Raw genomic sequence first — 7469 nt, forward strand, 5'->3', positions numbered from 1 at the left:
AGTAAACAAATCAAAAACTAAATCAACTCCTAGCTATAAGGAGATTTAATCAGGTACAACAATCTAAACAAACACGTGATCTTTAACACTCTTCCTTGTTACGATGCGCAAACTCCACGCTTTTTTCTGAAATCTTCAAACTTGCTAAGGGGCAAAGGTTTGGTAAGGACATCTGCAATTTGATCTTCAAATTTGCAGTAGCAAAGAGTCACATCACCGCTCTTTTGAACTTCTCGAACAAAGAATAACTTGATGTTGAAATGCTTAGTTTTTCCATGAAAAACTAGATTATTGGAGATTGCAATAACAGCTTGGTTATCAACTAGTATCTCAGTGTTTTGTTTTTGCTCCAAGTTTAGATCCACGAGAATTTTCCTTAACTAGAGAATTTGATTAACTGCAGCTGTTACCGTTATAAATTCTACCTCAGCAGTGAATGGAGCTACAGTTTCTTACTTTCTTGAGCACCAAGAGAACATGCCTGACCCGAGGCAAAAACAGTAACCAGATATGCTCTTCGTGTCATCGATTGAGCCACCACAATCACTGTCAGAGAAACCAATTAGCTTCATTTCCTTGTGCTTTAAGAACTTCACTCCATAATTCCAGGTCCCCTTGATGTATCTGAAAAACTCTCTTTGCAGTTTTCATGTGAGTCTCATTGGGACAATGCAGGAACCTAGAGAGAATACTTACAACATTTAAGATATTTGGTCTGGTTGTTGTTAAGTACATTAGACAACCTACCAAACTTCGGAACTCAGCTTCAATAACTTTGGCAGAATCATCATCTTTGACCAGCTTATCTTTTTGATTCATAGGAGTATTCATTGCTTTGCAATCCTCCATCTGAAAATTTTGAAGTATCTCCTTTGCATACTTTCTTTGACAAATGAACACTTCATCTTGGGTTTGTTTGATCTCAATGCCAAAGAAATATGACACCAGACCAAGGTCTGTCATTTCGAAGATCTTTTTCATTTCCAATTTGAACTTGTTAATTTGCTTAAGATTTCTTCATGTAATTAATAAGTCATCTACCTAAAGAGACTAAAGTATTTGTACCTTCATGCTTGACATACAATGTGAGTTCAGATTGACTTTTCTGAAAGCCAAGACCAACCAAATGATCATCAATTTCATTGTACCATGCTCGCGGAGCCTGTTTCAGACTGCATAGAGCCCTTCTCAGTAAGTAGGCTTTATCTTCATTGCCTCTGTTCACAAAACTTTCATGTTGCTCAACAAAAATTTCTTCTTGCAAGACTCCATTTAAGAATGCAGATTTAACATCTAACTAGAACACTTTCCAACTCTTTTGAGCAGCAAGAGCAAGCAACAATCTTGCACATGTTTCTGAATAGTCAACTCCAAAAACTTGCACATATCCCTTTACAACAAGTCTTGCTTTGTATATGTTAACTGAACCATCGGGATTTAGCTTTGTTCTGAACACCCATCTTACTTCAATTACCTTTCTGTTTAGAGGTCGATCAACCAACTCTCATGTTTTTTTTTTCTCGATCATCGAAAGCTCCTCCTGCATTGCAGCCATCCAATGTTGACTGTTTTTTGCATCATGGAACCCTGCAGGCTCAAAAACAGTTAGATTACACCTTTGGTAAATATCAGACAACAACCTTGTACCTCTGACAAGTGCATCATCAACCAAACCATCTTGTTATTCATCTTCAGACTCTTCTTGTCGTTCATCTTCAGACTCTTCTAACATGCTGCCAAAGGTTAAATTGTTTGGTGTATTAGAAATTTGATTCACCTTCGTCAGTTCTTCCCAATTCCATTGCTCATTTTCAGCACAATGAACATCTCGGCTCACAATAACACGACTAGTGTATGGTTGAAAAACTCTGTAAGCTTTGGATATAGTGCTATACCCAACAAAGATGCCAGCTTCTGCCTTTTTGTCAAGCTTATCACGCTTGACCTGTGGAATGTAAGTGAAACAAAGACACCTAAATACTCTTAAGGAACTTTTAAAGAAGGTTTGTAACCATACCAAGCTTCAAATGGCGTTAAGTCCTTCACATCTTTTGTTGAAATTCGATTTTGCAAGTGAACAGAAGTGTTTGCTGCTTCTCCCTAAAAATGTTTTGGAAGATTCTTCTCATGAAGCATGCATCTCATCATCTCCATTATGAATCTATTCCTCCTTTCATTGACATCATTTTGTTGAGGAGTGTATGGTGTTGTCAATTGATGTTCAATTCCAGCCTCTTCACAAAACCTATGAAAAGTTTCTGAAGTGTAATCCTTGCCATTATTTGATCTTACAGCTTGAATCAAGCATGCACTTTCATTCTCAACTTCGGCTTTGAATTTCCAAAATACACCCGCAACTTCTGACTTTTGCTTCAGCAAGAAGATCCAACACACTCTTGTTAGACCATCAATAAAAACAATGTAATAAAGATTACCATTTAATGATGGTGTTCGCTGAGGACCACAAAGATCAGAATGAACCAACGACAGTTTTTTCGAGGCTCTCCATGCCTATTTAGGAAAGGGTTGCCTATGTTGCTTCCCAAAATTACAAGTACGGTAAGAAGGCATGTCATCACCAATGTCAGCGAGTCTTTCTATCAGATCCTTTGACTGCATCTTAAGAAAACCTTGATGATGAAAGTGCCCAAGTCTTTTGTGCCAAATCTCAGTGGCACTAGCTCTGGATATAAAGGTCATATGTTCTTTTCCATCGTTTTTAGAGCAAAACTTTTTCCTTTCATTTTGACATTGAACAAGTCATTGCCACTAGCATCTTTGATCAAACACTGCTTATTCTCAAACAACAATTTATAGCCTTTATCAAGTAACTAACCAACACTTGAGAGATTTTGATGAATTTTAAGTACAAATAAAACATCTGGAGTAAATTTTGTACCTTCATAACTTGTTATAGCTACTATGTCTTTTCCTTTGACTTCCAAGTGTTTACCATTGTCAATCCTCACTCTCTTGATTTTAGTGTCTTTTAATTCCTAAAAAAACTCTCTGTCATATGTCATATGATTTGTGCACCCATTGTCAATCAACCAGTTCTCACTTGATTCTTTGCCTAAGAAACAAGTGACCACAAACAATTGATCTTCTTCTTCTTGATCAATTACCTGTGCATCTACTTCTTTCACCTGACTTTTGACTTTGCAGATCACAGCTTCATGTCCAAGTTAATTGCATTTGGAGCATTTGGCGTCAGGTCTTCTCCAACACTTGTATGGTGGATGACCTTTCTTCTCATAATGGCGGCAAGGTGGATAGGATTTTTTGAAACCTCATCCTTTTGTCTTCTGATAATTGGCAGATGGATCTTTATTCGTGAAATTTTTCTTGTTTTTATACTTGTGGTTGTCTTGATGCTTAATAGGTAAGGCACCTTCAATCACCCCTTCTTGCTTCATAGACCTCCTTTGCTCTTGTGCTTGTAAAGCGTTCAAGAGCTCTGTAAGAGAAATCTTTGACAGGTCTTTGGTGATATCCAAAGTAGTAATGATGGCTTCAAACTTCTCTAGGACAGTGACTAGCAACTTTTCAACGATCGTGGAATCATTTATCACAGAACCAAGCAATTTTACCTTGATGGTAATGCTGAGAAGTCTGTCAGAGTACTCTTTCACCGACTCCGACTCCTTCATCTTCTGCAACTCAAAAACCCTAACCAAATTCAGGACTTTCATTCCACGAATCCTCTCAACTTGAAGATCATTTGAGATAGAGCTGCAAATAGGCAAACTTTTGCCTTTGATTTTCTTGTCTTCTTGTTCTTCTGGCTACAGAAGAATTTGCTGGAAGTGGAGGGACCTCATAATCCTCTTCTATTGCTTCCCAAAGAACCAAAGCCTTCAGATAAGTCTCCATACGAACTGCCCACATTTGATAATTGTCTCCATCGAAGACGGATTGTGCAACAACTGAAAAACTGGATTCTCCCTCCATTTTGATCTCACATACCCCTTAAGAAGATAACTCTGACACCATTTGTTAGTGAAAGAGTGAGTGATTGAATGGTTGATGAGAAGATTGTATTATGAATAGCAAGAAGGCTCTCTCTCTATATATATAGAATACAAAAAGATATTTAAAAAATCTACCTAAAAAAAATATGCAGAAAATCCGGTAACAAAAGAGTAAACAAATAAAAAACTAAACCAAATCAAAACTAAATCAACTACTAAAGTAGATTTAATTAGATACTAATTGACAGCAATTTAAACAAACATGTAATATTTAACCTTTTGCAATTATTTAGATTTTATATATTTGACATAAAATTAAAATGGATTGAAAATGGCTTCTATCCATTGCATGTAAATTACACCCGTCATTTTTAGGAAAGAAAAGAAAATCATAGTTGATGGATGCATAGCCATGTTTTCCTAAAGAAAATTAGAATGAATTGAAAACGGCTTCTGTTAACTAGATAGTTAGGAAAGAAAAGAAAACATAATAAATTGAAAATAATTTCTCTTAATTGGATAGTCATTTTTAGGAAAGAGAAGAAAACTGAATCAATTGAAAACAACTCAGAATTGCATAGTCATCTGTTGGAAAGAAAAAAAAGATACAGAGAGAAGAGAAGAGAAACAAAGTGGTACAATAGAGAAGGAAAATGGAAGATAGGAGAAATTATCATTATTTGTACTTATATATATGATATTATCACAAACAATAGTTGGATGGAATGATTCAAGCAACATAAAATAATATTGACATATTTTTAATTTAAGTTTGACCACCCAACAAAATTTAGAAACAATGAAAACGTGAAATTTGATTTTTACTGAGAACGTTTTAGAGCCGTATTTCACATTGTTAGTTGGATTATTAATTAAAATGTGAAATACTAATGAAAGGTGACGAACGGTGCGATATGAAGCGAACCCCAGCAACCTTTGGAGTAGCTCTCGAGGAACGGGAGCTTACGTTAATTAAATTAGGGAATACTTCGGCTAAGGCCAACCAAGTTAGTGATCTTACTATAGGATAGGCTAAAAATTATATGAATTATGATGATGCCGTATGATAGCATGTGATGATGTGAGTTATGACGATGTATGAGCTTTATCGTATGACGTCGTATACTAGTATATGATGATGTACGAGTGTATGATGATGTATGAGTTATGATGTTTGAGGATGTGCGTAGTATATTTAGTGAATGACGTACTTGATATGTTTAATGCACTTTATGGAAATATGATGAGTATGATGATTGCATGAGTTTACCGTAATATGATGATGTTTTCCATATTGAGCATGCTATATGATGATGAGTGCCATATTGCATCATCTCGTTAGATCGACATAGGACACAATCCTAAGAGCATGAAAATGATATTAATATAAATATCCACGAGTATGTGTTACCTAAACAAACAAAGAGATGAGACTAGAGGGTTGTGTTAGAAGAGAGGGACCTCATGCATATTGCATGTTCATAAGAATAGAGCTACTTCCCGTAGAGATGATGAGTGCGTATGCGCACAGTATGATGATGAGTGCGAATGTGCACGAGTGTGAATGCACACAGATGAGGTGTTCATGAGGCGCATGACACTATGGGGTTCCGTTGACCTCCGGACGTCACTACAGATTAGCTTGACNTGACCATAATGCCCCTACTATACACCTATGATGTTTCAATGTCTAAAAGACTTCGAAACTTTATATGAGATCTACTTATAACCTTATAAATGTTTTATATATGATTTAAAGGTAATAGAAATATGTGTAGGGCGTAAACTAGCAATAAGGTTAAAAATGACGAAAATGCCCTTAATGAATATTTTATAGGATTTTATGACTTTGCATGAAATCTACTTATGACATTATGAATAAATTAGGCATGAATTTATAAAGGATTAATATTATTATGAAATGTCATGTGAACCTTATAATATGACTTTTGCCTAGATATGCCTCAAATTTTCATGAAAGACCGTTAGAGCTAGATCCATAAACTTATGAACTTATGTTCTAGGGTGAAGAGTCCCGCCAAGTAGGCTAGTTCTCAAAACACCCTAAGCCAAATATGCATTAGATTGGTAGGAACCACTCAACCCAATCCTTTCTNTTTCATGAAAGACCGTTAGAGCTAGATCCATAAACTTATGAACCTATGTTCTAGGGTGAAGAGTCCCGCCAAGTAGGCTAGTTCTCAAAACACCCTAAGCCTAATATGCATTAGATTGGTAGGAACCACTCAACCCAATCCTCCCTTATGCCCTAAGTCACCCTAGACCTCTCGATAATGCAGTACATTATGAACATATATTTTTCTCACTTTTAATGTGATGATTTACTTCAATACCTAATAGGATGTCATGCTTTGTAGGATGCCAAAACTCAAACTATGTCATGAGGGACGCAGGAAAATTCGAGAACAACAATTGGCCAAACAAAGATTCCAAATCTTGGTTGGAATCTCAAACATAAGTATACTCTCAAATTTATGTTGTTTACCAACCATGTGACCTAGTAGGTCTTCTAGGAAAAATGTTTTAGAATTAAAACTAGTGTTATGCATTGTGTATAGAGTGAAAGAGGACAGTCATGATGAGATCTACACTTCTTAAACTCATTCAAGGTGGAGGGATCATACAAGTGCGTAAACTAGGGTTAGGCATGAGACAAACCAAGCTTTTTGACTCAACCTAGGACCAAGGTCCTTAGAACAAAATAGAGTTAGGATTGGATTTGGGAGGAAAATAGGGAAAACAGGAGTCAAATCGGACAAAAATGGGCTTACACGCGCTTCCACATGCAAGTGTCACGCGCATGCACTTTTGCTGCAGCCGCGGATCGTCGGTTCAGTTCAGGTGGACCATGGGTCATTACGGTTCGTCTCGTAGTGCGGGTGTCGGATCGGTTGAGGGACGCGGGTTGGGTGTTGCAACTGCGGACGCGCGTCACTGGAAAACTGGAATCGCGTCGCTCCAGACAGCGTTCACGTGTGTCTGGTGGCTATCGGCGCATGAGAGACCTCTCNAATTATGAAAGGATTAGACTAATAACCTCACTTAAGGACTCAAATGGATGTTTTCTAATAGGATTTAATGTCAAGTAATTTAAGGAATTGACCACATAATGACATCGACATTTGCTATGCTTGAAATATTAAAGGATGATCTAATAAATGAAATATTGATACATGTTAAATTTGAAGGTCATAAGTGCATGTTTAGGTTATAAACCAACATTATAAGTAAAATGACCGTAATGCCCCTACTATACACCTATGATGTTTCAATGTCTAAAAGACTTCAAAACTTTATATGAGATCTACTTATAACCTTATAAATGTTTTATATATGATTTAAAGGTAATAGAAATATGTGTAGGGCGTAAACTAGCAATAAGGTTAAAAATGACGAAAATGCCCTTAATGAATATTTTATAGGATTTTACGACTTTGCATGAAATCTACTTATGACATTATGAATAAATTAGGCATG

This window comes from Cucurbita pepo, chromosome LG08 (genome assembly GCF_002806865.2).
Source record: "Cucurbita pepo subsp. pepo cultivar mu-cu-16 chromosome LG08, ASM280686v2, whole genome shotgun sequence".
Lineage (NCBI taxonomy): Eukaryota > Viridiplantae > Streptophyta > Magnoliopsida > Cucurbitales > Cucurbitaceae > Cucurbita > Cucurbita pepo.